Below are 27,188 nucleotides of genomic sequence, written 5' to 3' on the forward strand. Positions count from 1 at the left end.
TTCTCTCTAATAAACTTTTGCTAAGTGTCTCTTTAGTACCAAGTATTGTGACATGTTCTTTATATAGGTTCTCCCAATCCTCACAGGGAACCAATAAGGCAAGTACTATGGTCATTCTTATTTAACAGATGAGGATATTGATGCTCATAGAAGTTAAGCTTTCCATAGAAGGATGCAACGCTATAAACAGCAGAGCTTTATTTGATGTCACTTGTGTCTTCTCTGGAATCTAGATGTTTTTAAATTCTGCATTTGCAGCAGTGTTGGGGGAAGACTTAATTTCTCAAATACTCCCTGAGATCCTTGCAGATGGCAGGCAGAGGTGTTAGCTATTCAGGTATAACCTGGCATCTTCTCTGATTATTGAACCACATCCTGGTTCAACCAGCTTTACTAGCAGGGCACCAACAATCACCATTCAAAGCATAAGACACTGCAGCTCTAGGAGAATGCACTCCGTGCTTTGAGGCTCTTAGAGAATAACTGACTTGCAAAGTCAAAAACATCAGAAGCAGCAATTACAGAAGCTATTTCTTCCCTCCAAACAGCTGCAGAAGAGACGAATGGTTCAATTGTATACAGCAGAGCTGCAAAGCAGCCGATTCCCCGCCTTCTGCTCTTTGTTTAAACAGGGTTTGGCTGAATTTGAGATGGTTACAGGTGTGAGTTCCACTGTTGGGGACATGAAGGGAAAATACCCAATGATGAGCTTCATGTTGCCTGGGAACAAAGGGTCTTAAAAAATCTAAATCCTGATTCAGAGTGATGGATGCTTTTCACATTTCATATGTCTGGACAACCCCTTATGGGAGGGCTGGTGGGGTGGAGAGAGACGTGTTGCCTAAAGCATTCAGACAAATAATTGATTTGGCACAGGACATTCAGCTTCTGTTCCCTGCTGTATATGCTCTGTGTGTGAAGTGGAATGAGGTGAAGGAAAGATGCTGACAAGCTTTGTGGTGGGGTTGGCTGAACCACACTCTGTGTCCTGCACCCTCTTAAACCAAGAGCACCCACATGCTTTTACCCCCTGTTCCATTGAATCATCCACTCTTGTGGAACTTGAGGGTACCTTCCTGAAAATTCAAAAGGCAGCCCTCTGGAGACAAATCAACCACTGAAGAAAAAAATAGTAAAACTCATTTCATTTGGCAACCAATGCTTTAGGAGAAGCATAAATATTCGATTTGTAACTTTATTTTCCTCCAGAGAGACACTCTGGAGAAAATTAAAATAATGCAAGATTTAATTATTAAAAGCCAAACATTCCTGTACATATTTTCTAGCCCAAAGTTTTAAAAACAAACTCCCAGAGAAAATACATTTTTAATGACCATCTCCCTCCCTCACCCAGGCTATGTTTTAAATCATCTCCCCATCATGACTCAACCTGCACAGAAGGAGAAAGAACTCCAGGGAAATCAGAGGCAGATTTTCTGTTAAAGGAGAAGCAAGACAGTGCTGATGATTTGGGGGGAATAGGAAAGTGGAAATACCTTGGTGTGGACTGTACTTCCACACCCAGATTCCCACACGTATTGTGTTAGGAGACATGCTTAAACTCACCAAATTTCTCACTTCTTGTTATGCACTTCTTTTGTGGAAAATTTTCAAGCAAGACATGAGAACTTAAGTAAAAGCTACAATGTAATCACTTTATGCTTTCATTCATTCATTAGATATTTACTGAGTGCCTACTAAGTTACCACAAAACTTTTCTAGGCATTTAGGAGGCAGTGATAAGCAAAACAAAGGGGCTTCCCTCGCTGAATCACTGAAACTGGATTCTAAGGAATAGTAGATGAGTGTACCCACTCCTCCAAGCACCCACCTGCTTCAGTTTCACCACCACCTCGTTGGGATACTGGACACCACACAAGTCAAGCCTCAATTCTTTTTCTCCTCACTGCTCAGTCACTTCATTGACCCCATATTGATCCCCTCCTCTCCTACTGTCACTAAATGGTTTTTTGTTTGTTTATTTTTGCTGCTAGTAAAAAAAAAATCTACATAATGCCAAGTGTTTGCTGATCACAGAGAACTCAAAAGCTGAGCTATCCAGTGTACAGTGGACCCCCTAGTTCGGGTGCTTATGGGAAGAATGCAAAGCATTCTGGAAGATTTATCCTGCTCTATCTTGGCTGTCTACCCTGTTTCTCCACAGTACACCATGCATATTTGGGTTCGCAAAGTGGATTAAAATGGGCAAAAAAAAAATGGGTGGGAGGAAGAGGTTCCTTGTGATCCATCCATGTGCATCTCCTCAGATACAAAGCATGTACACTACTGCCTCTTTTCCATATGACCCTTCTGTTTGAAGAAGGGGAGCAAATTTTCTCAAGGGCTAGGAGGATACATATGTCTCTCCCGTCCTGGTTCAAATTATCCTGGGATTCTAAAAGTTTCAAGAATTGAAATGGGGTCCTGCTTGGGTCTGGCAACTCACTCTGCTGCAACAAGCACATATAATAGCCAAGCCAAGATGAGCAGTTCTGAGAAAGCCCCTTAAAAATAAAGATGTAGAAAAATGGAACCCACACTAGCTAAGAATATCATTAAAAAGCCAAAGTAGTTGGGTACTTCTGTTCAACTTGAGACATGGTGCATAAAAGGCAACTGAAGATAACTTGAGGGAAGAAGGGTAAATAAACCAAGGATGATTTATCTCCAAGGAAAAACGGTGTGACTGCTGAATAATTACATGCACCAATCTTTATTAGTATGCAAAGTAGCTGGGTCTGGTTGGCTCCCAGCACTGCTCAAAGGACAAAAGCCAAGAGAGCTGTGCACATGCTAATAAATCACAGCCCACCACTCCCTGGGTGTCATGGTGACCTCCAGACCCCTGAGCCTCTTGCATTCCACTCTTCTGTGGGAGATAAGTAGCGAGTATTTAATTTCTACCTTCTAGTGATGGATTAGGTTTCCAGAGTTCCACTGGAGGAACTCAGAAATGCTTTGGACTTCTTTTTTGCATAAGCTGTATCCAAACTATTACTGTTTTATCCAGCAGCTTTTGCAACTAATTGTGGTTCCTACCCTGTTCTGGCTGGAATGCTAAGTGCCTCTGTAGGAGTTAAAACCTTTCTATGTCTTGCCATGAGACCCAATGGATAAACTCAGGGGGAGGGACCTAGCACGTCTTTATTAGTCCAAAGAGCCATTCAAAGTGGCTAAAGAGAAAGGATCTGCAAGACTTTTCCTCTCCCAAGAACCTGTCCTGGTCAACCCAAGGACACAATTTTGGCTTCTTCTCATCTCTGGAGATGGAACAGATCTGAGGATCAAAGGATTTGAAGGATTTAACCTAAGCAACATAATAATAGTTTAAACATCTGTAGAATATGCCAAGCCAGGCACCTTTCTATACTATACACATATGTATGTACATATATGTATATGTGTGTGTGTGCATATATTTTATATAAACAAATATATATATATATATATACACACACACACACACACAGAGATATGTGTATATATATATATGTGTGTGCTGGTTTGAAACTATTATGTACCCCAGAAAACCCATGTTTTAATCCTGATCCAATCCTGTGGGAGCAGCTGTTTCTTTAATCCTGATTCAATATTGCAGGGTGGAAATTTTTTATTAGAGTCTCTCCACAGAGATGTGGCATGCCCAATTGTGGGTGTGGCCTTTCAATTAGATGGAGATGGAACTCCAGTCATTCAAGGTGGGTCTTGATTAGTTTACTAGAGTCCTTTAAAAGGGAAAACATTTTGGAGACACCTCAGATGTAGACGTTTGGAGAACAGTTACTTCACAACCTGCAGAAACACGAATATTTGGGGATGTTTGGAGTGCTGACAGAGAGAACGTATGCCCAGACTAGGGCAGAGCCCAGCATATGTCACCTTCCCATAAGATGCTAAGGAAACCAGAACCCAGACTTGTGTCCTGGAGGGGGCGAAATGAAGGCCCACAGATGCTCAGAGAGGAAAACACTGGCATCAGAAGCTGGAAGGAACAGAACCGGAAACAAGAACCAGCAGATGCCAGCCACGTGTCTTTCCAGCTGACAGGGGTGCTCTGGACAGCATCAGCCTTTCTTGAGTGAAGGTAACCTCTTGTTGATGCCTTAATTTGGACATTTTCACAGCCTTAGAACTGTAAAGTTGTAACTATTAAGTTTCCTTCTTAAAGGACATTCCATTTCTGGTATATTGCATTCTGGCAGCTTAACAAACTAATACAATATGTATATTCATTCAATATTAGTATTGAATTCATCCAGTACTCACAGCAACCCTTATAAATGAAAACGTTAAGACTTAGAAAGTTAAGTAACTTGCCCAAATCCAAACAAGAAGATAGACTGGAACCTAAACTCATGCATCCTGGATCCAGAGCTGCACTGCTGCTCGCCACTGCATGAAAATGTCTGCACTGCCACCTCACTTAAAACCTTCACATGGCTTTCCATGGTTCACAACATAAAGACCGAATCCTTCTAGCACATACACAGTGTCCTGTAAGATCTGTGTCCTGGCTTCATCTCATTCCACTTCCCTCCTTGCTCTCTGGGACCCAGCTATTCTGTTTCCCTGTTGACCCTATGAACCAAACTCCATTCTGGTACAGATGCTTTTGCCTCTTTAAAGAACTCTTCCCTACCCCCTTTGCTTGACCATCTCCTACCTATCATTCAAAAAGACTTGACTTAAATGTCACATCCTCCAGAAAGCCTTCTCCCAATGTGCCTAGACCCTATATTGAGCTGTACTCATGGTATCCTGCACTTCTCTTTTGTAACATGGAACACTGTTGTAACTAAACAATTATAGACCCAATTATTGTTCCATCTCATCTCACACTATGTTGTAAATTCAATGAGGACTGTATCTGTTTCATCAGGGACAAATCACATAGGACAAATTTAATATTTACTTAATGGAGAGTTGGCTTTAAAATATTTCATGGTACATACTTAAGAGTTTTGAGCTTGTCAAATGTATTTGATAAAATAAATTAAAGTATCTCCTCTTTCCTTATATACAAAACCACCAAGACTATTAACTTGGGCATAGAGGGTATAATCTAGAAACTAGAAGATTTACTAAGTTCAGTTCCACAATGTAGCAAAGTTCACTCACATGTCAGGTCCTGTGCATCATCTAATTCTATCCCCTAAAGGCTTTATGAGGTCAGCAGCATTATTATCCCCATTTTATAGATAGGTTGACAGATACCCATAGTACCAACCTTGATGGTTACTGAGGTTATAGAAGCTAGTTATTAAAACAGACCTGAATAAAGTATAAATGCAGGCAGGAAGATTTAGAACCCTCTCCCAGCCCCACTTCTCCTTTAGAGATATTAGGGCAGAATGGTTTGAATGCCCAAATATCTGCACACCTATTATACTTTTGTTCCCTCACTAGTTGAGCTTGTTGATTTAGGACTCGTGTACTAATTCCACATATCCTTCCCACATGTATGGTTTGATAGGGACATAGATTTCTATTTACTCTGTCAAAACATATCTTTTGAGCTCTTACTGATTGTCAGGTATTGTTCTAGCCACTGAAAGAAGAGCAGCAAACTCTCCTTGAGTTTGTTATACGGAGGAAATAAGAACTCTCTGGTACATAAAAGAAAGTTAAGACTACTAGAAATTAAAATTCAAAAATTCAACTCCAGGAAAGCTGACATGGTCTGAAAATCCCCCAGCACTCTATTCCTCAAGGACATCACAGATAATATATGATTCTAGAAAGATGGTCTTCAAGAGATTCTCCTCCCACTGTACATGTAGGAAGACAGTGGTCTACAGTCTTCACAAATCTGGGCTACAGAGTATTCCTGTGAGACAAGATTGAGGCATCACAATGTTTCCTCCCAAGAAATCCCTTAACTTCACAGGAATAATTAAATTTCACATTAATGCCCTTTGTTCTTGTTTGTATTACTTTAGAGAGCAAACTTTTCCCACCACCCTATTGCCAATATAAACTCACAGTATGGAGAACATATAGCATCTGGCCCTGAGTTCATAGTCCAGCAGGGGAGACAGACAATTAGCTAGTAATGGATGCAACATACAGACCACATGGAACCAAAAATTATTATTAGCTCCAGGATCTTCAGCAACAAACAGAAATTTTCTAGGCATTTTAGGGCAAGGAGACTGGGGAATGAGAGAGAGTGAAAAGAAGAAAATCTAGATCAAGGAAACAGCATATCTCCAGTGAATATCTTTTGTTTTAGCCTGCTCAGGATCATTCCACCTGAACAATTAATAGCATTACTTATTTTTCTTTGAGGAAACATCCTTTCCTTGTCTACTCTCTGCAGTTCAGGTGATAACAACCCAACTCCAGCTCATGGACTAGACATATGGCCAAAGGCTAGCCAGCTTATGACTGATTCAGAAATCAGCACGTGACCAAACCAGGAACACAGAAAGGATAACTCTGAAGGATTCATACAGAATGCACTGGAGGGGTAGAGAGATTTAAAGAAGGGCAAATAAGAGACCAAGAGGCTTCAACATCTATCTAATAGGAGTCTCAGTATAGACTATTTAGTAGAGAAGGGGCATTAGAAGAAATCATCACAGGGAATTTTCCAGAGCTGAAGAAACATGGGCTCTCTGGAAGTCCCAGTCATAATACAATGTACAACTAAATGCATCACAGTGAAATTGCATAATATCAAGAATAAAAAAGAATCTTAAAAGCTGACAAAGAGACAAGATTATTGCCTACAAAGAAATTATTTTTAGATTTGGAAAAAGACATTCAGCAGAAACACAAGTCCAAGGAATAGCAGGAGAAATAGGTGTGATGCTCATTAGATACACCTGATAATGATTCAAGACTGAAGGCAACACAAGATATTTTCAGATACATAAATGATAAGAGAGTTTACTGTCCATCAACTCTTGCCAATAGAACTGTCAAATGGGCTTCAGAATAAAGAAGACAAATAGAGGGGCATAAAAAACAAGGTCAAGCCCAGAAATCAATCTAAAATGTTGGCAAAAAAATAATTGTTTTATGAATTTCCAAAAGATTCAACTAAAATTTTAATTATCAAAAACAAGATAAGCACATATCCCACAAATGGATAAAGCTGGTATATTCCATGTCATGTCTGAGGGAGAGCCAAATATAAAATAGCTTTATACTTCTGAGAAAAAAAAAGTTTTTTTTTTTGCATTGAAAACATCCTTCCCAAAACTTGCTATTTTCCGTTGTTTTAATAGTAACCACTTTAGTGTGGGAAATGACATTTCATTATGGCTTTGATTTGTATTTCCCTAATGGCTGATGATGTTAAGCATCTTTTCATGTGTTTTGTTTTGTTTTGTTTTGTTTGCCATTTGTATATATTCTTTGGAGAAATGTCTATTCAAGTCATTTGTCAATTTTCCAATAGGATGATTTATCTTTTTGCCAGTGTTTTGTAGAATTTTTTATATACCCTGGACATTAAACCCTATTGGATATGTGTTTTCCAAATATTTTCTCCCACTCTGGATGCTGTTGTTTTACTTGCATGATGGAGTCCTTTGATGTGCGAAAATTTTTAATTTTGATGATGTCCTATTTATTATTATTTGCTCATTCTTTTAGTATAAAGTCTAAGAAACCACTACCTAACACAAGGTCCTGAAGATCCTTCCCTATGTCTTCTTCTAGGGATTTTATAGTTTGTGTTGTTAAATTTAGGTCTTTGATTTTTTCTGAGTTAAAGTTTGTATATGGTATGAGGTAGGGTCCACCTTCATTCTTTCACATATGGCGATCCAGTTTTCTTAGTACCATTTGTTGAAGAGACTATTATTTCCCCTTGATTGGGATTAGCAACCTTATCAAAAATCAACTGACAACACTGCAGGTTTGACAATGACCTACCTGACCAAAAGAGGGGAAAGAAATGTAACAAAATAAGGTAACAGTGGCTAAGAGATTTCAAATAGAGTCAAGAGGCTATTCTGGAGATTACTTTTATGCAAGCTTCGGCTAGATATTTCTAATTGTCATGGTTTGGCAAGCTACAACCAACAGTATTTCTGTAAACCTTAGAGAATACCCAGGGCTCTATCTGAGACTCTATAAAAGTTTCACCCACTAAGTTTATTTTTTAGAAACATGTAACTTCCTGATGGTCCTTGGGCCAGATAAGCCTGAAACCCAGAGTTACCAGTCTCTCCAAGAGCATCCACTAGTTACATTCCCCTACCCCATAATGTCGACATCTGTTTTCAACATGAAGACGTTAGAACGGCCATTGCCCAAATGTCCCAAAAGAGTGGGAGAAGGATCACAGGAGGAGGAGTTGTATCGGAGAAGATAGGATTCAACAAATGAGTTTGACTACTGAATCATTATATTGATATTTCTTTTTAGTCTATAGTGTCTTAGAGCAGCTAGAAGGAAATACCCTAAATGGTAGAACTGTAACCCATATCATACTTTGAAATTTGTTCTAAACCTACTTGTCAAAAATGTACTTTGAAATTTATCACTTTTTTATACAAATGTTATACTGCACAATAACAAATGTTAAAAAATCAATTGACTATAAAGTATTTCTGAATTCCCAATTTAATTCCATCGGTCTATATGTCTGTCTTTGTACAAATATCACATTGTGTTGACAACTGAGGCTTTGTAATAAGTTTCAAAATAAGGAAATGTGAGTCCTCCAACTTCATTCTTCTTTTTCAAGATGGTTTTGGCTGTTTGAGGGCACTCACCTTTTGATATAAATTTGATTGGCTTTTCTACTTCCATAAAGAAGGCTGTTCAAATTTTCATTGGGATTATGCTGAATCTGCAAATCATTTTGGATAGAAATGACATCTTAACAACTATACTCTTTCAGTCTAAAAACACAGAATGTCCTTCCATGTATTTAGCCTTCTTTGATTTCTTTTAGCAATGGTTTGTAGTTTTCTGAATACATGTCCTTGGCTAAATTTATTCCTAGATATTTGACTTTTTTAGTTGCCATTGTAAATGGAATTTTTAATTGATTTTCTCTTAATAGCATTCATTATTGGTATATAAAAACATATACCAATATTTTACTGATGCTTGTATGTTAATCTTGAACCCTGAAACTTTATTGAAAATTTTTATGAATTTTAGAAGCTTTATTGTGGGTTTTTCAGGGTTTTGTCTATGGAGGATCACGTCATCTGCCAAAAAGAAGAGTATTACTTCTCCTGTCCAATTTTATGCTTTTAATTCTTTTCCTTGCCTAAATGCTTTGGCTAGACCATTCCAGCGCAATACTGAATAACAGTGGTAGCAGAGGGCATCCTGGTCTTATTACTGATCTTAGATGGAAAGCCTTTAGTCTTTCATCACTGAGTATGGTGTTAGCTGTGGGTCTGTCATATATGCCCTTTATCATGTTGAGGGAGTTTCTTTCTAGTCATAAATTTTCTACATTTATATCAATACATGGTCCTGGATTCTGTCAATTGCTTTTTTGGCCTCATGTGAAATGATCATGTGATGTTATTCCTTTGCTTTATTAACGTGGTGTGTTACACTGATTGATTTTATTTTTATGTGACAATCCATTCTTGCATATCTGGATGATATCTCATTTGAACCTAGCATATGATTATTTTAATATGCTGTAGGATTCTGTTTGCTAGCATTTTGTACAGGAATTTTGCATCTGTATTCATAAGAGATATTGGTCTGGAATTTTCTTTTCTTGTGGTATCTTCACCTGGCTTTGGTATTAAGGTGATTTGGCCTCACAGAATGTGTTAGGAAGTGGTCCCTCTCCTTCAATTTCTTAGAAGAGTTTGACCAGGATATGAGTTCATTCTTCTTGGAATTTGTGGTAGTTTGGAGTTATGCACCTCAGAAAAACATGTTCTTAAACTTAATCCATTCCTGTGGGTCTGAGCCCATTGTAAATAGGACCTTTTTGTGAGGTTACTTCAGTTAAGGTGTGAGCCAGTTGAATCAGGATGGTTCTTAATCCTATGACTGAAGGTCACAGCAAGACAGAAAGCTATAGGGAGCAGCCAGAGGCTGAATGTCAAAGGAACCCAGAAGAGAAGGAAAAAAACATGGACACTGACATGTGACAGAAAAGCCAGTGACCAAGAGAGCCAGTGCCAGAATGTCACAGTCTTCTAGGAGAAAACACCACCTTGATAACGCTTTTCCTGATCCTCCAAAATAACTTTAATATTGCTACTGATTTCACATACCAAGTGGGTATCATTCAGAAGTGTGCATTCATGAAGTTTCAGAGCCCACATCATGTAGAAAAACTTAACTTCTACCCCACTGACTAGGTGGAAGGCAGAAAACCTTAAAATCCTATATAATGGATCACTATGGCACCACAATGACAAGGCAAAATAGTGATAATTAAATGATTTTAATAGTGTGTCAAGATGAAGGATAACAACTTGGAAAATGAGGTTGGTAAATCATTACCCCTCAGGCTTGCTGGCACACCCCAGTTAGGGCATGAAAAATGCAGAATGCAAAGTCCCTCGCCACATATTTTGGGTTAGCACAACGTTAGCTCCTACCCCATTAGGGTTACTTCCTAGCCAAGCACAGCTGGGCTCCATTTTCAGCTGAGAGGCAAAATGAGAGCTAAGCTCAAATTTATCTCACTTACTGGGCACTTTACTATGTGCCCCCAAGCTCTGTGCTAGACACTGGCAATAGAGTAAAAAAGATCTCTACACAAACCAAGGAAAACAAGCAATACAAGCAGCTGTTACAAAATGTGATGGGGCAAGGAAAGCACCAGGGCCACAGCAACACAGAGGAAAGTCCCCTAACCAAGCTCCAGACCTCCTTTGATTCAGGGAAGTTTTCACAAAGAAGCAACCCTTGATCTAAGGTTTGAAACGTGATATGTTGCTTGTTTATAAGAAGGGAGAAGGGACCATTTCAGGCAAAGAAAGTTGCATATACCAGCTTTGGCTTGGATACTGTAGGGAAAAGGGAGTCACTGAAGGTAACATTTAAGATTATTTAATTTCATTAGCACCAAAAATTGCATCGTTCACAAACACCCATGCTTAAATCCATCACCACCCACCTGTCCTCAGTGGTGTGCTTGAAAGGACTTGACCTCTAAGAAAGAATTTCCCCCCTTCCCCAATACATAAAGAGTGCTGTCGTTTTTTTTTTTTAACCTTTTGTTGTTCTACAAGTATTATGGGTAGGAAAAAAGATTTTAAAAAAGAAAAAGTAAATAAAATCCATCCCCATATCCTCCACCTAGGTAATGTTTTGATGCAGAGAGTTTCATATTTTTTGCTCTACATATACATATGCTTTTAAATAAATAAGAATTATATGATTTATAAACTGAAAATCATTTTCCCTTCATGTAAAAGTTTACAGTTCATAGGATTTCCAATCCTCATTTCCCACAGCTATCATCTCCTATTCAGGAAATGTGTGCTGGGAAGCAATTAAAGAGCCCATCGGCAGGGAAGAGGAGATGCCTCATCTAGGTGGACCACTGGCAACAGAAGGGTTGATGTGCTTTAACAATTCACACCAGGATACATTACACCTACCCCTGTCTGTTCAGCCTCTCCCATGGCAACAAGAACACTGCATTCTTGGAGATCTAAAAGCTTGCTGACATTTAAAACACCCTAATTTGATATCCAGAGGAGGGGGACTTCGGAAAAGAGTGAATTATATAATGAGTCTAGTCATTTGCAAAATTGTGTTAATGCTTTCATCTCAGAACCTACCTACTTCTGTCCTCCCAGCTGATATATTGCTTGTGCCATGAGTTCAGCTGTTTGCTTACCTGGTCTTCCAGAGACCTCACTCCTTTAGTTCTCAGCTTTCAGATTGTCACATTCCTCTGGCCTGGCCTCAGGACTCTCTTGCTTTGGGTGGGCCATGTCCTGATGATCCCACCATGATACTCAACAACTAGGTAGCAGTGGAGAATCATTAGAAGAGGGTCTGGGCTTCCGGTCTCCATGTAGCAATGTGTGGGTGCTCACTTTCACATTTCCTATTTAGGAATGTGAAGTGCTCACATCCTGTATTAGTTCTCTATTGCTACATAACAAATCATCACAAACTTAGAAACTTAAAACAACACCCATTTATTACTTCACAGTATCTCTGAGTCAGGAGTCCAGGGATAGCTTAGCTGGGTCCTCTACCCAGGGTCTCACTAGGCTGAAATCTAGGTTTCTGCTAGGCTGTGGTCTCATCAGGTCTACCTCAGGAAGTATTTGTTTCCAAGCTCCCTCATGTTGTTAATGTAAACAAATGAGTCATATCCCAATTTATTATTTTTGTCATAGTTTTTATTGGTTAGAAGCAAGTCACAGATCCTACTTGCCTTCAAGCGGTGGGGGTGGGGAGGATCATTAGACAAGGACATGAATTGTTGGGGGTTACCTTAGAGTCTGTCCTCCATGACACCTATCCATCCAAAGTCTTCCAAACCTCCACAGTTGCTGGCTTGGAGAGAACTCTGTAAATCGTGGCTGAACTGAAAAGAAATTCTGTCAATTGCCAGTGTTCCCAATAAGGAACATCCATATCCCAGCCTTGGAATTTCAGTCCTTGGAAATTTCTGCAGGTCAGAGTCACTGTTATAAGTGCCCTCATGAACAAACTCAGTCACACACAAAGGCCTACAAAGCTAATGTGTGTTAATGCACACACACAGCTCTTTTATTAAAGAAAATCTCTTACAGGACAGTCCTTATTCTGTTTCAGTAGTTGCAAAAAAAAAAAAAAAACTGACTGAATATGGTCATGGGAGAGTAATGGATGATATTCTTCAATCTACTATTTTTTTTTTAACATGGTCAGGCACTGGGAATCAAACCCAAGTCTCCAGCATGGCAGGCAAGAATTCTGCCACTGAGCGACCATCACACCACCCTCCATCTACTTTCATGTACAAAATTGGTTGATGTATGTTTTTTATCTTTCTAGAGACAGATTAATGCTTCTATGATAATAGTCTGTTTGGCTGACCTTGGATTTTGACAGTATCACCCCAACCATGCATGTCCTCTAAGAGAGAACTGGTCTACCACTGCATGGCTCAATCTAACACCCTTGATCTGTTTCATACTAACAAAGATTATCAACAGACCACCAACTTCCCAGTGCTTCCCCTTAGGTCAGGAACAAGACAGAGATGCCCTCTCACAACTTCTATTCACATTGTACAGGAAGTTCTAGCCAAAACAATCAGGGAAGAAAAGGACTCAAAAAAGACATCCAAATAGGAAAGGTAGAAGCAAAATTATCTTTATTTGCAGAAGGTATAGATAAATGTAACAGCCAGAACCATAAAACTCCTAATAGAAAATGTATGAAATCATCCTGTGATAGGCAGTAGTTTCTTTAACTTTACAACAAAAGCACAAGCAATGAAAGAAAAAAAAAAGTTAAATTTGTTTGATAAATGGCACCTCCCAAAATTACAACTTTTGTATATCAAAGAACTTTGTCAAGAAATGAAAAGACAACCTACACAATGGGAGTAAACATGTGAAAACCACATATGCAATATACAATTAATATCCAGAATATATAAAGAAATCCTTCAACTCAACAACAAAAAGACACAAATGATCCAATTTAAAAATGGGCCAAAGCACACTTATCCACTGTTGGTGGGAATGTCAAATGGTGCAACCACTGTGGAAGGCAGTTTGGCGGTTCCTCAAAAAACTGAATATAGAATTGCCATACGACCCAGCAATACCATTGCTAGGTATCTACTCAAAGGACCTAAGGGCAAAGACACAGACGGACATTTGCACACCAATGTTTATAGCAGCGTTATTTACAATTGCAAAGAGATGGAAACAGCCAAAATGTCCATCAGCAGACGAGTGGCTAAACAAACTGTGGTATATACATACGATGGAATATTATGCAGCTTTAAGACAGAATAAACTTATGAAGCATGTAATAACATGGATGGACCTAGAGAACATTATGCTGAGTGAGACTAGCCAAAAACTAAAGGACAAATACTGTATGGTCCTACTGATGTGAACCGACATTAGAGAATAAACTTGGAATATGTCATTGGTAACAGAGACCATCAGGAGTTAGAAACAGGGTAACATAATGGGTAATTGGAGCTGAAGGGATACAGACTGTGCAACAGGACTAGATACAAAAACTCAAAAATGGACAGCACAATACTACCTAATTGTAATGTAATTATGTTAAAACACTGAATGAAGCTGCATCTGAGCTATAGTTTTTGTTTGTTTGTTTTTATATATATTTTTTGTATTTTTTATTTTTATTTTTTCTCTATATTATCATTTTATTTATTTTTCTGTTGTCTTGCTATTTCTTTTTCTAAATCGATGCAAATGTACTAAGAAATGATGATCATACATCTATGTGATGATATTAAGAATTACTGATTGCATATGTAGAATGGAATGATTTCTAAATGTTGTGTTAGTTAATTTTTTTTTAATTAATAAAAAAAAAATGGGCCAAAGACTTGAACAAACATCTCTTCAAAGAACATATACAAATGGCCAGACAATAGATGACTAACGTCATTAGCCATCAAGAAAATGCAAATCAAAGCCACAATGAGACACCATTTCACACCCATTAAAATGCCTGTTATTAAAAAATGGAAAATAACAAGTGTTGGAGAGGATGTGGAAAAATAGGAACACTCATTTTCTGCTTGTGGAATGTAAAATGGTGCAGCTGCTGTAGAAAATAATTTGGTGGTTCCTCAAAAAGCTAAGTATTGAACTATCATATGACCCAGCAACCCTGCTATTAGGTATATACCCAAAAAAATTGAAAGTAGGGACTTGAACAGGTATTCGTACACTGATGTTTATAGCAGCATTATTACAATTGCCAAAAGATGGAAGCAACTCATGTGTTCATCAACTGGTGAATGGAAGAACAAAATGTGTTTTATATATACAATGGGATATCATTTGGCCAAAAAAAGGAATGAGAAATTTCATATTCATCAGTTGGAAGATACATGTGACAATACAGACGAACTTTGAAGATGTTATGTTCAGTGAAACAAGCCAGAAAAGGCTTAAAAAGGATAAATATTGTATGATCTCACTGTTTTTGAAGCAATCAGAATAAGCAAACTAATAGAATCATAATGTGGAGTATAGATTGTCAGGGAACAGGTTGGGGATAGGGAATGGGAAGTTAAGGCTTAAAATGTACAGGGTTCCTGTCTAGAATGATTTTGGTAATAGATGGTGGTGATGGTAGCAAAGCATTGTGAATGTAGTTAATAGCACTGAAATATATATCTGAATATAATTAAAAGGGGGAATGTTAGATTGTTTATATGGTAACAGAATAAAATTTTTTTTAAAAGCCATAGAACTACACTATACAAACAGGGACCCCTAAGTTAAACCATGGACTTTAATTAATAATACAGTTATAACAATGTGCCATCATCAATTATAACAAATGCCCCATACCAATGTAAAGTACTGGTGGTGAGGTGATATGTGGGAATCCTCTCTTTTATTCATGATTGTTCTGAAAACCCATAACTTCTCTATTAAAGAAAGAAAGAAAAAGAAAACAAATCCATTTACAATAAGAATCAAAAAGAATAAAATACTTAGGGATAAATTTAGCCAAGGAGCGCAAGTCTTATACACTGAAAACTACGGGACACAGCTAAAAGAAATTAAACTATACCTAAATAAATGGAGAGACATTTCATATTCATCAGTTGGAAGATTTAATATTATAAAGATGACAGTACTACCCAAAGTGAACCAAAAATTGGATGCAATCCCTATCAAAATACCAATGGCCTTATTGCAGAAATGGAAAAGCTGACCCTGAAATTCATATGGAATTGTAAAGGACACCAAAGAACTATAACAACTGAAAAAGAAAAACAAAGTCGGAGGATTCATACTTGTAGATTTCAAACTTACTACAAAGTTATAGCACACAAAACAGTATGATATTGACATTAGGATAGACATAAAGATCAATGGAATAGAATTGAGAATCCAGAAATAAACCCATACATCTATGGTCAATTAATTTTTGGCAAGGATACCAAGACCATTCAATGGGGAAAGAACAATCTCTTCAACAATTGGTGCTAGGAGAACTGGAAATCCAGATATAAAATAATAAATTTGGGCTCTTATCTCACACCATCTACAAAAATTAACTCATAATGGACCAAAGACATAAATATGAGTTAAAATTATAAAACCCTTAGAAGAAAACATAGGAGAAAATCTTTATGACTTTGGTATTGGCAATGGTCTCTTAGATATGACACCAAAAGCACAAGCAACAAAATAAAAATAGATAAGATGAACTTCATCAAAATAAAAATATCTGCATAACAGAGATCATGATCAGGAAAGTAAAAGGACAACCCACAGAATGAGGGAAAAAGGTCTAGCATCCAGATAATATACTTTTAAAAAATTCCTACAACTCAAAACAAAAAGACCTATGACACAATTTTTTAAATGGACAAAGGACTTAAATGCACAGTTCCCCAAAGAAGATATATAAATGGCCAACAAGCACATGAAAAGACACTCAACACCATTAGTCATTAGAAAAATGCAAATCAAAACCATGAGATTCCAATTTGCACCTAATAGGTTGGCCATAAAAAAAAAAATAGGGAAAATACCTGATGTTGGTTATGATGTGGAGAATTTGGAACCTTCACACATTGCTGGTGGAAATGTAAAACAGTACAGCCACTGTGGAAAACGGTTCGGTGGTTCCTCAAAAAGTTCAGCATAAAATTACCCTATGACCCAACAATTCCACTCCTAGATATATATCCCAAAGAACTGAAAACAGGTATTCAAACAAATATTTGTACATGAATGTTCATAGCAGCACAATTCACAATAGCCAAAAGGTGGAAACAACCCAAATGTCTATCAACTGATAAGTGAATAAACAAAATGTGGTATACATTTTATGGTATTATTTCCATATAATACAAAGGAATATTACTGATCCACTGAAAGGCCTGAAGTACTGATATGGATGAATCTTAAAAACATTATGCTAAGTGATAGAAGCCAGATACACAAAGTTATATATTGTATGATTCCACTTACATGAAACATCCAGAATAGTCAAATCCATAGAGACAGAAAGCAGAGTCATAGTTGCCAGAGGCTGCTGGCAGGGTTAAGTGGGGAGTGACTGCTTAATGGTATAAAATTTCCTTTTGGAAATGAAAATGTCTTGGATCTAGATGGAAGTGGTGGTGGCACAACACTGTAAATGAACTAAATGCCATCGATTTTTACATTTTAAAAAGGTTAATGGTTCATTTATGTTATGTTTATGAATTTTACCTCACTAATTTTTAAAACCTATCAATTCAGTGCAATAAATATTTCTGATGTGCCAGACAAATCCCTCTTCAAGATTCCACAAGGCAACTAACCCATCTTCCCTCTTCCTCTCTCCCATCACCAAATTTACCTCTAGCACCATCATGATTACCATTTACTAACTTCTCCTATATACCAGGCCCTGTGGTATGCCCAAAGCTATATTATTTAATTTGTTGTAGTAACTGTCTGTGTCTGGCTTCTATTACTTAGCATAATGTTTTTGAGATTCATCCTTATCAGTACTTCATGACTTTTAATGGATCAATAATATTCCTTTGTATTATATGGAAATAATACCGTAAAATGTATATCACATGTGGTAGATATGATAATCACATTACAAGTAGGTAACTGATTTGTGAAAGCCTCACAACTTTAAGTGCCCAAGATGAGATGAACATTCACTAATGAGCACCATAGCCAGTGCCACCATTGAAGGCTGCCCTTTCCATTAGTCCATTTCTCTAGGTATGAACCTGGTACCTAGAGTTGTACCATGTTTGTGTTGTTTAACCAAGCCTCTGAGATCTTATACTATTGATTCAAAGCTGGATTCTTGACCTGAGATGGTCCAATCGAAATCCTTCCTCCACATTTTTGGGGTGGTTGTCATGGAACAGATGGGGCCCATATTTGGTGGGTAGAACCATGGGGTTTGAGCCTCTAGAATTAGCAGCCGCATCCCCCATAGGTGGTCTGTGGGAAGAAAGATGGAAACTTTTACACAAAGAGAAGTGGCATTGAAAAACAGAAAAAAGAGGGTCCTGGTGATGGCTGAGTCCCTGTGTTTGAGACCCAGCTGCTCTACTCTACTTTCTCAGATTACTTAGAATGTTCTAACATTTCTCCAGTGCATTCTCCTTTTTGTCTGTTACCTTTAATTCAGTCTTTTCCATTTTTCCATGCACAGTGCCTCCTGAATTGCATGTGAGCACTGTGTAAGTAATGAATTCTTACTATATCCATGGAGGCCAGTTCAGGTCACACATAGTCCAGTTCTCATTTACAGCAGTCCAACCACACTATTTCAGAGGTGGAGGGGACAGGGTTATTCTTGGGCATTTTGTATATGTAGAAACTCTATGACTTTTCATACATAGGAAATACACATTTCAAAAGACTAAAATGTACTCAAGAATTCTGCTAAGTAGTACAAGGGCAACCAGCTTTGCACTATATATAAATTACCCTTAGCTATGAAGAAATGAGTAGACTTTAAGTCAAAATGGCCCTTGCTGACATGTAATTCTTGTTGCAAATACAGAATAATTTTTTTCTTAAGTATTCATTTCTGACAAACAAAATTAATTGTCATGTCAAACACATACACCCAGATTACAGAGATGTACTTCTATTAAATTCTGCTCAGTGGCAAAAGCAACTCAGGTGATATCAAAATTTACCCTTCTGAGATCCCTTTTTTTCATACCTAAACACCATTTCTTGCAGCTTTTGCTTACCCTTATAAGAGATTAATAAATAGAAATACTATTCACGATTCATGAAGATTAGGTCAGCTGGAGAGCTTGACCTGGCTGGACCAAATTTTGTATTGATTTCTCAAAGAATATTAAGAAATATTAATACTAAAACTTGGACCCTTGCAGAGAAAGAGAAGAAACTGTGAGTTTAGGCAAAAAAAAAAAAAAAGAAATCAGGATATTGTCTGTAATTTCTTTAAATGTGCAGAGTAGAAAGAGCTTTATCTAAAAGCTGGTAGAACCACAACCCAATGTAATTTTTCTGACTATATAAGGTGCAGTCAACATTGAGACCATAGATATAGGAAATTTAGACATGTTCTCTTTAACTCTAATGGTGGATTCATGAATGGATAACCAATCGTCCAGTTTGCCAAAGACAGAAAGGGTTCCAAGATGTGGTATTTTCAGAGCTAAAACTGGCAGCGTGCCGGGCAAATCAGGGTGGGTGGTCACCATAGAGGGCATGCATATTTGAAAGTGGCATTACAATAACTTCCTCTAAGATGACTTTCAGAGAATCCAACTGCTTAGCCTTAAACTTCAGGAAAGGATGTATGTTACTCCCACTCACCTAATCTGGTAACAGTACCTAGCATCTAAGCATAGCTTTCAAAATTGGTCTTTATATTTACTATCTAATTTAATACTCATAACAGTCCTACAAGGTAGGTGTCAGTTTCCTGTTTTACAGGTGAGGGGGCTAAGGAGTTAAATGACCAGCCCAGGGTCATACCGACAGTAAGTGGTGAAGAGGAACATGGGTGCAGCCTATTCTACATACCACCGACCTTCTTAGTTCATGCTCCACCATACTGAACCACTCAAAGTTTCATGAAGACTCCATAGTCTCTACTTTGGGGCTTTTGTGCATGTCTACTCCTGCCAATCACACATCACACTCAACCCCAACGATCTCTTCAAGTACTCTGAGGAGAAGATTATCTATTGATTATTTTATTGTAGTAACATTTTTATAACATAAAATTGCCATTTTAAATAAACAATTTAGCGGTATTAATTACATTCACAATGTTATGCTACCACCATAATCTATCACCAAAATTTTTCTATCATACCAAAGAGACACTCCATACTCACTAAGCAATAACTCCCCATTCCACCCTCTCTCCAGTCCCTGGTCACCCCTAATCTACTTTCTGTCTCTATGAATTGGCTTATTCTAGATATTTCATATAAAAGAAATCATACCACAGTTGTCTTTTGTGTCTGGCTTATTTCACATAGTAAAATGTCATCAAGGTTCATCCACGGTGTAAGTTGTATTAGAACTTCTTTTTTTTCAATGAAAAAGTCTTGCTTTGCACCATACTTTCCTCAGCAACCTTAGGATCTTCCCTCTTCTCTTTTTATCTCTTCTCTCAATCTCTCTCTCTCATACACACACACACACACACACACACACACGTGCACATATGACATTTTAAACTATCTGAAATGTAATATTCATGTTCTTCTTTGCCCTACACTAAATGAGCAAACGGGAAAATTCTCTGCTTCCACACAAAGACATACCATTGGCAGGATACTAGGAATGGTCTGCATGTTTGCAGAAAATAAGGCGGCAGAGAATTTTAAAACAATCATACAACCAACAAAAAGTCAGCCTGATTTTTATCATCACATTCTGCCAGTTCTGAGCAACATCTGTGAAAAAATACGCTTCCCTCAAAAATCTTGTTGGTCAAAGTTCTAAACAGTTACTGTTATGCTCAATAATATATATGTAATCTTCAAATTATCACAGTTTTATTACCTAAATGTTAATAGATATATTCTGCATGGAATACAGTTATACAGTTGGTTCCCAACACACTTAGACTCAGATAACGTGTTTAATCTGAAAGTAAGTTTGTAATGGTTCAAAATCATTCAAGCTAGATTCAAGTAGTTTGTGTCCCAGTCCATGTGGTATTACATATTCCTGCATTTAATCAAGAAGAACAAATAAACAGAACTTGAGTGACTGCTTGGAGATTTTATTTGTGCTTAAAATTCAAAAGGGTGAAATAAAGTGCAAGCTTGGAAGTACAACAGTTTTATTTGCTAAGTGGAAGTTTTAGCCTTACATGAAATATTTCATTGAATTTGAATATTATTAGCATCAAATTTTATTCTTCCTTTTTAATGACTGCTTTTATTTTAAAATCAAAGAATGAATAAAAAGTAATGATCATTACTGAAAACATTTTGTCCAATACAGGAAGGGAGTGTTACAAAGGGTTCCACATCAGATGTCAAATTATGTTAAGGATATTACCAGTTCCAAGGCAAAGAGAGAACAGAAAAGCAGCAGGATAATGCATTGGTTCTCTTAGAACCAGATGGAATCATGCACTCTTGGTCCAAGATGTCTTCCTGATTCCTATCCAACCTATGAGCCCAGTGAAAATTACAAAGGCAGCAGCCAACCCCACTCTGCCCTGTAGTCTGAAGTCCAAAACTGGCCTCACTATCCCAATGTTTGTATGCTAGTGACTGAAGACACAATCACATCACATCTCACAGTAAGTGTCCAGCAGCTAAAAAAGATGATACTGGTTAGAGTTTCTGAAGTTAGGTCCTCTAAATCTGTGTGCCATCTCATTACAAAAAATCATCCTCTGATTTCTTTTTCCAGGACAAGTTTGGGTATCGGAAATCCAGCCCAGAAAACTGTGAACCAGTGGCAGAGAGAAAGCGCATGGAGAGACCCAGGGAGTTTACTGAATAGCAATTGGGATCTTACCTTCAATGGAAACATAAATTTTTGTTTCCTATTGTCACAAGTATCATTCTCATTAAAAGCAATGCATCTTCTTACATTGATGTGCCAAGTAGTTGAACTGGGTGCTTGGAGCAAATCAATACAGAGAAAAATCTATTTTCATGGCCCCTAGGAGAGTCAAAAGGCCACAGACTAAGACCATATTCCTCAGGGAATAGTCAGAAGTCAAGAAAGGAGGCCCACAGTTGAACAGAAATCCCTCAAAGGCCTCCTGACTAGACAAAGTCAGGATCTTTCCCTGGAGGTGTAGAAGACAGCTCAGTTTATAACCTCCAGTCTCACTCTTTTCCCACGGTCCTTAATGTTCCCAGGACGTTTTCCTTTTATGCTCCTTTGATAAATTTAAAATCAATGAAAGAGCAAAAATAATGGAGAAAACACTCATATTCCTGGGCCCCAAAATAAAAATACAAATGTTTATATTTTGTCATAGTTGTTTCCAGTCTTTGAAACACACAAACAGGAAATTACAAATAATGCTGAAGGTCCTCTACATCTCTTGGTGTCCAGTCTCATTTCCCCCATCCAGGGCTCGCCCTGGGCAGCTACTATCAATACCTTGATGGATATCCTTCCGTTGATGTTTCCATACCCAGTGTGGCTTTGTATGTGAAATTAAAATGTCACATCATACTGAATATACCATTCTGCCTCTCAATTTATTCACACAATGTTATTTTGGGCCCGTGATTATTGATATAAGGAACTCAAGTGGAGTATCACATTGAAAAGAGGAATACCTCTATTCCCTTTAACCAGTGCCTACTCACAAATCACATAAATGTAATACCTTGTCCTTATCCATTCCTCCATAGATGGGCATTTGGGTCATTTGCAAATGTCAGCCACTACAAACACTGCTGCGATGAACATCATTGTATACCTCTCCCTGCAAAGGAGTTTGTCCAAAGCACATGATAACAGGTGGAATATGTACCTTAACATGTGTTTAATTCTGCCAATTTGTTCTCAAAGAGACCATACCAATCTGTGGTTCCACCAGCACTTGAGGAAGCTTCCAATTTCTTCCTCCCACTCTGAGGGAAAATTTTAGACATCAGCTGAGATGGCCTCTGCTTGGGCCAAAAGATGACCCTTTCAAAAATAGAATGGATTAACTTATATGAATAAAAAAACCTGAATTTCAATTTAATTCTCTTTAATCATGAGTTGCATAATTTTAAAAGCTAATCCATCTGCATTCTCCCACCATGCAATAACTTAATGAATTAGCCACTTGCCCATTGGAAACTAATCCCTTGTGATAATATGTCAAAATCGAGTAAAGCACTTGAGCTCATATTGGGTTAATGGATTTAAGGTAAGACCTTAGGCAATAATGATGTTGTTTGGAAGATGAATTCTACTCATAAGAGCCTCCTTTATGACAAATGACTTACTTGGAGGCTATTTATGAGGTCCAGGTGGGAGAGGCATAAACTTAATTAAAGTTTGAAAACATAATAGAACTAAAGGCAGTACATCAATTTCTGGGTGTCCAATCAAAAAGCCAGTGATGTCCTTAATAGGTTGGTTATATCTGCTTCTGGGAGCAGCATTATATAGCTATCCAACTTACACAGTTCCAATTGCCACTGTTCTCAGGAAGCCACCCACCACCCCCTTCCTTTCTCATCTCTACAAGTCTGCTTAGGAGACCAATTCGTCTCAGCTGGGGAAAGAACCACAACTATTCGTATCATATGCTCTTTACACTGGCTTCAAATAAAACAAAGCATAAAACTGGTTGCCCCACCCATTCATTAATGACTTCATCTATCCTTGTCTGTGAAATGACATGAACAGCCACTGTGATATGTCCTGGGGTCCCTGATGACTGAAACTCAAGTGCAGCATCCCATAAAAATATTTTGAAAGTCTCTGAATCACAACCAGGGAATCAAATATTCTTGGGCAACTTCAAAATATAAATAAATATAGGTGGTGCAAGGGTAGTTCAGTGGTAGAATTCTCACCTACCATGCAGGAGACCGGGCTCAATTCCTGGCCCATGCACATCAAACAAACAAACAAAATTTCAACAAATGGTGCTGCAATAAGGGGATACTCACATGGAAAAAGAATGAAATGTGACCCCTGCCATACAGCATACAAATATATATATATATTTATGTATATATATATATACATACACACACTATGCACACACACATATACACAAACAGCTCAGGACAGGGCCCCAGAAACACCAGCTAAGCATGCATTTTGATAACCTTCATTGCAATATGAGGTGATAAATTTGAAATATAATATGATAGCTTCAGTAGATCCCTGCTGAGGGAAACATTAGTTGAAAAGGCTTGCACACTCCCAATTTTGTGTCCCATTTAAGACTTGTCCAGAAGTCACTTCACTAAGCAGTGGGGTCATTTTTATAAACAGGCATCCTTCCTTGGAAGGCTAGAGGGTGCTAAGAGAAATTTACATGTTTGCCTGAGACTAGTTCTGGAAGATAAACACACACACACCCACAAAGCGAGAAGAGTTGTCATATGGGAAGTGGGTATCAGTCATCTACCCCTATCAGGTCAGGTATAGTGAAACAGAAGGAAGCATCCCATGATCTTTAAACTCCCAGCCAATCAAAAGCAGTGGTCTCTACCTCAGGATGCTTTAAAAAAAAATGCTAATGCCCAGGCTCCACTCCAGAGCAACTAGGGCAGAATCTCTGGGATGGGCCTCAGCATTAAAATTTTCCCAAAGGATTTAATTTTGCATCCAAGGTTGAGAAAATCTGGTTCAAAGTATTGGAGACTCATACAATATTTTCTAGGCTTTAGCAAATTCAAAGCCATCATTGCCTCACTGCATCTCCCAACAAAATGAAGATTATTAACACTGCAGTTGTGACATTAAATTTTACCTTGTCTATATTATATTGTTGAAAACTCCCTGGAAAGACAAAAATATGAGTTAACTTATTGTAAGTTATTATAGACTATTATAGACTAGGCAAGGTACTAAGCAATTTCCATGGTTTATCTCAATAAGTACTTACAAGAACCCTAAGAGGTAAAGCACACTTATAATCCCCATTTTATAAACAAAATAGCAGAGGATCAGAGAGGTTAAATAACTTGCTTGCAGTCACAAGTCAAGCAAGCGGTGGAAACAGGATTCACACCACAACTCTGTGTCTTCCAAAGCTAAGCTCTTCTCTAGACATTTCACTGCACTGATCTTTGAAAATTGTAGGTCCCACTTTTAAAGAAAGAGCAATAATATATTTCACCTATTTGGTTGCTAGTTCTGGTGAGGAAAATACAAAAACCTCTCAAACTCTTCCATCAATTCAAAGCATGCCTGCCAAGGATTACCTCACCTTCAAGGCAGTGTAGAGTCAGACCACCTTCAAGGAAAACCCAAGCTCCTTCAGTTCCCAGTCGTGAGATATGGGCCCACTTACTTATCTATTAGGAAACTCAGCTGCATAATCTGTAAAATGGGGATAATTCCTACCTCCCAGGATAATGAGTATTAAAAGTAATTACATTTATGAAAGCTCCTGGCACAAATAAGGGATTAACAAATGGAAACCTCCTCCACTGCAAGTCTGCATCAGAGGCACCTAGACTGTAATTGTTAAATCATTTCATTCTCATCACTAGCACTACCTGATAATTACAGACTGAATCTCTTTTGGCAAAGTGCTTTCCCATCGATTATCTCATTTCAACCAGTTTAAATCAAATACTAGCTGCAATGGCTGAGTGATGTTACTTTATTTTTAATCTTGGCCCCCCAAAGAGTTCCCACGGTGGCCCTGCAACAATAAGGTTTTAAATGGATGCAAATTTGCAAAGCATGATGCATTTAATAATTCCTATCGAAGTAAACTGTAACAAAGCCAGCAGGAGCAATCATTAATTTACATTAATAGCTTTCAGTGCCATTTACCCCAGTGCCTGACATGCAACGGTAATCTGAAACCACACTATGACCGTGTCCTACATGAGTGAATATATCACAACCTTCTAGAGCCAGGAGAAGCCCGGTGTTATACACCAACCCTAAGCATTTCAAGGGGAAGAGGCTAATGAATCCCAGTGCACTCAGGAAAACATTTGAACTCCTCACCATGGCCTTCAAGGTTCACCCTTTCAAGCACACTTCAGACCATTTCCATCCACTCCTCTTCAGTCAGGTTAACATTTCTGTGTATTCCTCAAACACTGCCAGCTTATTTCTACCCCAGTGTGTTGGCACATGCTGTTGACACCACCTTGATCATCCCCTCCTGCTCTTTGAATGCATCTTTTTTGACTTTGAGGTATCAGATCAAATGTCATCTAATCAGAGATAACTACTTATCTGACCACCTTATCTAAGATGCCCTCCCCAGAAACTCATCATCGCTTACCCTATTGATTTCATTCATAGCACTTACAACATTTCAACATTATCATGATTACAGTCATTAATTTTATAGTTTGACCCTGAATAGATATGAGCTCTAGAAGATAAGAATCTTGTATGCTTTTCTCATTTCTCTATCTCTAGCATCTGCAACCAAACCTGGAACATAGCAGAGTCTCAGTAAATATTTGTTGGGTGTGTAAATGGTAAGCCATTTTAATGTAAATAGCTTCTCTCAAAATCCAAAAAGTTTTTCACAAGATACCAAGGCCTTGGCTGGCTTCTAAATGTTGGGATTCTCCAGAGTTATATCCTTCGACATTTTTCTTCCTTCCCAGCACTTTCTCATTCACTATGATTTTAACAACCACTTCTACTAATGACTGACAAATCCATGCCTTCAGCAGATATTCTGAGATCCAGACTCACCTGGGAGACGTACAGGCATGGGCGTTCAAGGGAACCAGAATCCTACCACCTGACTCAATAAGAAAGTTTTAGTCATTAAAGAAGAACAATTCTAAGTACATAATGCACTTAGATTTGGTCTATCCAAGCCCCTGTGGATTGCGCCAGGGGCCTAGGCATTATCCCTGCAATAAACAGGAAGAGAACCTTCACTAAGATATTGCAATATAATCAGTTTGGCTAAAAATGTAATTTTTTTCAGATGGCACCTCCTTGTTACTCCATTAAGCAAACAAATGGCTCTCCACAGAGATTGAAGCTCTATTTCCATTAATCCTCCCCCAAACAATGACAGGTATCTAGATGATGTCCTATATTCATACGCCCCAACTGAAGCTTCAGCCTTTTTTCCCCTCACCCCTTTAGATTTTCCTTCATTCGTGGCCACTCCCAGAAAGTCTCTTTTCTTTTCCTTGTTGATAAACTTCTTTCCATTCTGATTCTCCCCTTCACTATATCTCAGATTCAATAACATGAGAAGCAGGTATTTCTTTAGCCCTTCTCTTCTCAAAACAACAAAAATGCTTTCTGGGTGAAAATAAGAACAGCTAGCATTGGTTGAACAAATACTAAATGCCAGGCTCTGCATTAGAAATTTTTCTCTCATTATGAAATTTACTTTCATTTAACTCTCATTCCAACACCCTCCAGGTAGGAAGGACTGAAGCAGAATTTCAAAGAGAGGAA

At 38.0% G+C, this 27,188-nt stretch overlaps 1 protein-coding gene and 1 long non-coding RNA gene across 3 annotated transcripts in view; one reads left to right on the forward strand and one right to left on the reverse strand.

Moving 5' to 3' along the window:
• Positions 1-21,650, forward strand: part of LOC143667545 (uncharacterized) — a 57,761-nt gene extending 36,111 nt beyond the window's left edge. The window contains exon 4 of the long non-coding RNA XR_013168090.1: positions 21,510-21,650. This is a non-coding gene — a long non-coding RNA (uncharacterized LOC143667545). The remainder of the gene's footprint in view (positions 1-21,509) is intronic.
• Positions 1-27,188, reverse strand: part of RBFOX1 (RNA binding fox-1 homolog 1) — a 2,222,576-nt gene that overhangs the window by 1,802,735 nt on the left and 392,653 nt on the right. The window lies entirely within an intron of this gene.

This window comes from Tamandua tetradactyla, chromosome 23, assembly GCF_023851605.1.
Source record: "Tamandua tetradactyla isolate mTamTet1 chromosome 23, mTamTet1.pri, whole genome shotgun sequence".
NCBI classification, from domain to species: domain Eukaryota; kingdom Metazoa; phylum Chordata; class Mammalia; order Pilosa; family Myrmecophagidae; genus Tamandua; species Tamandua tetradactyla.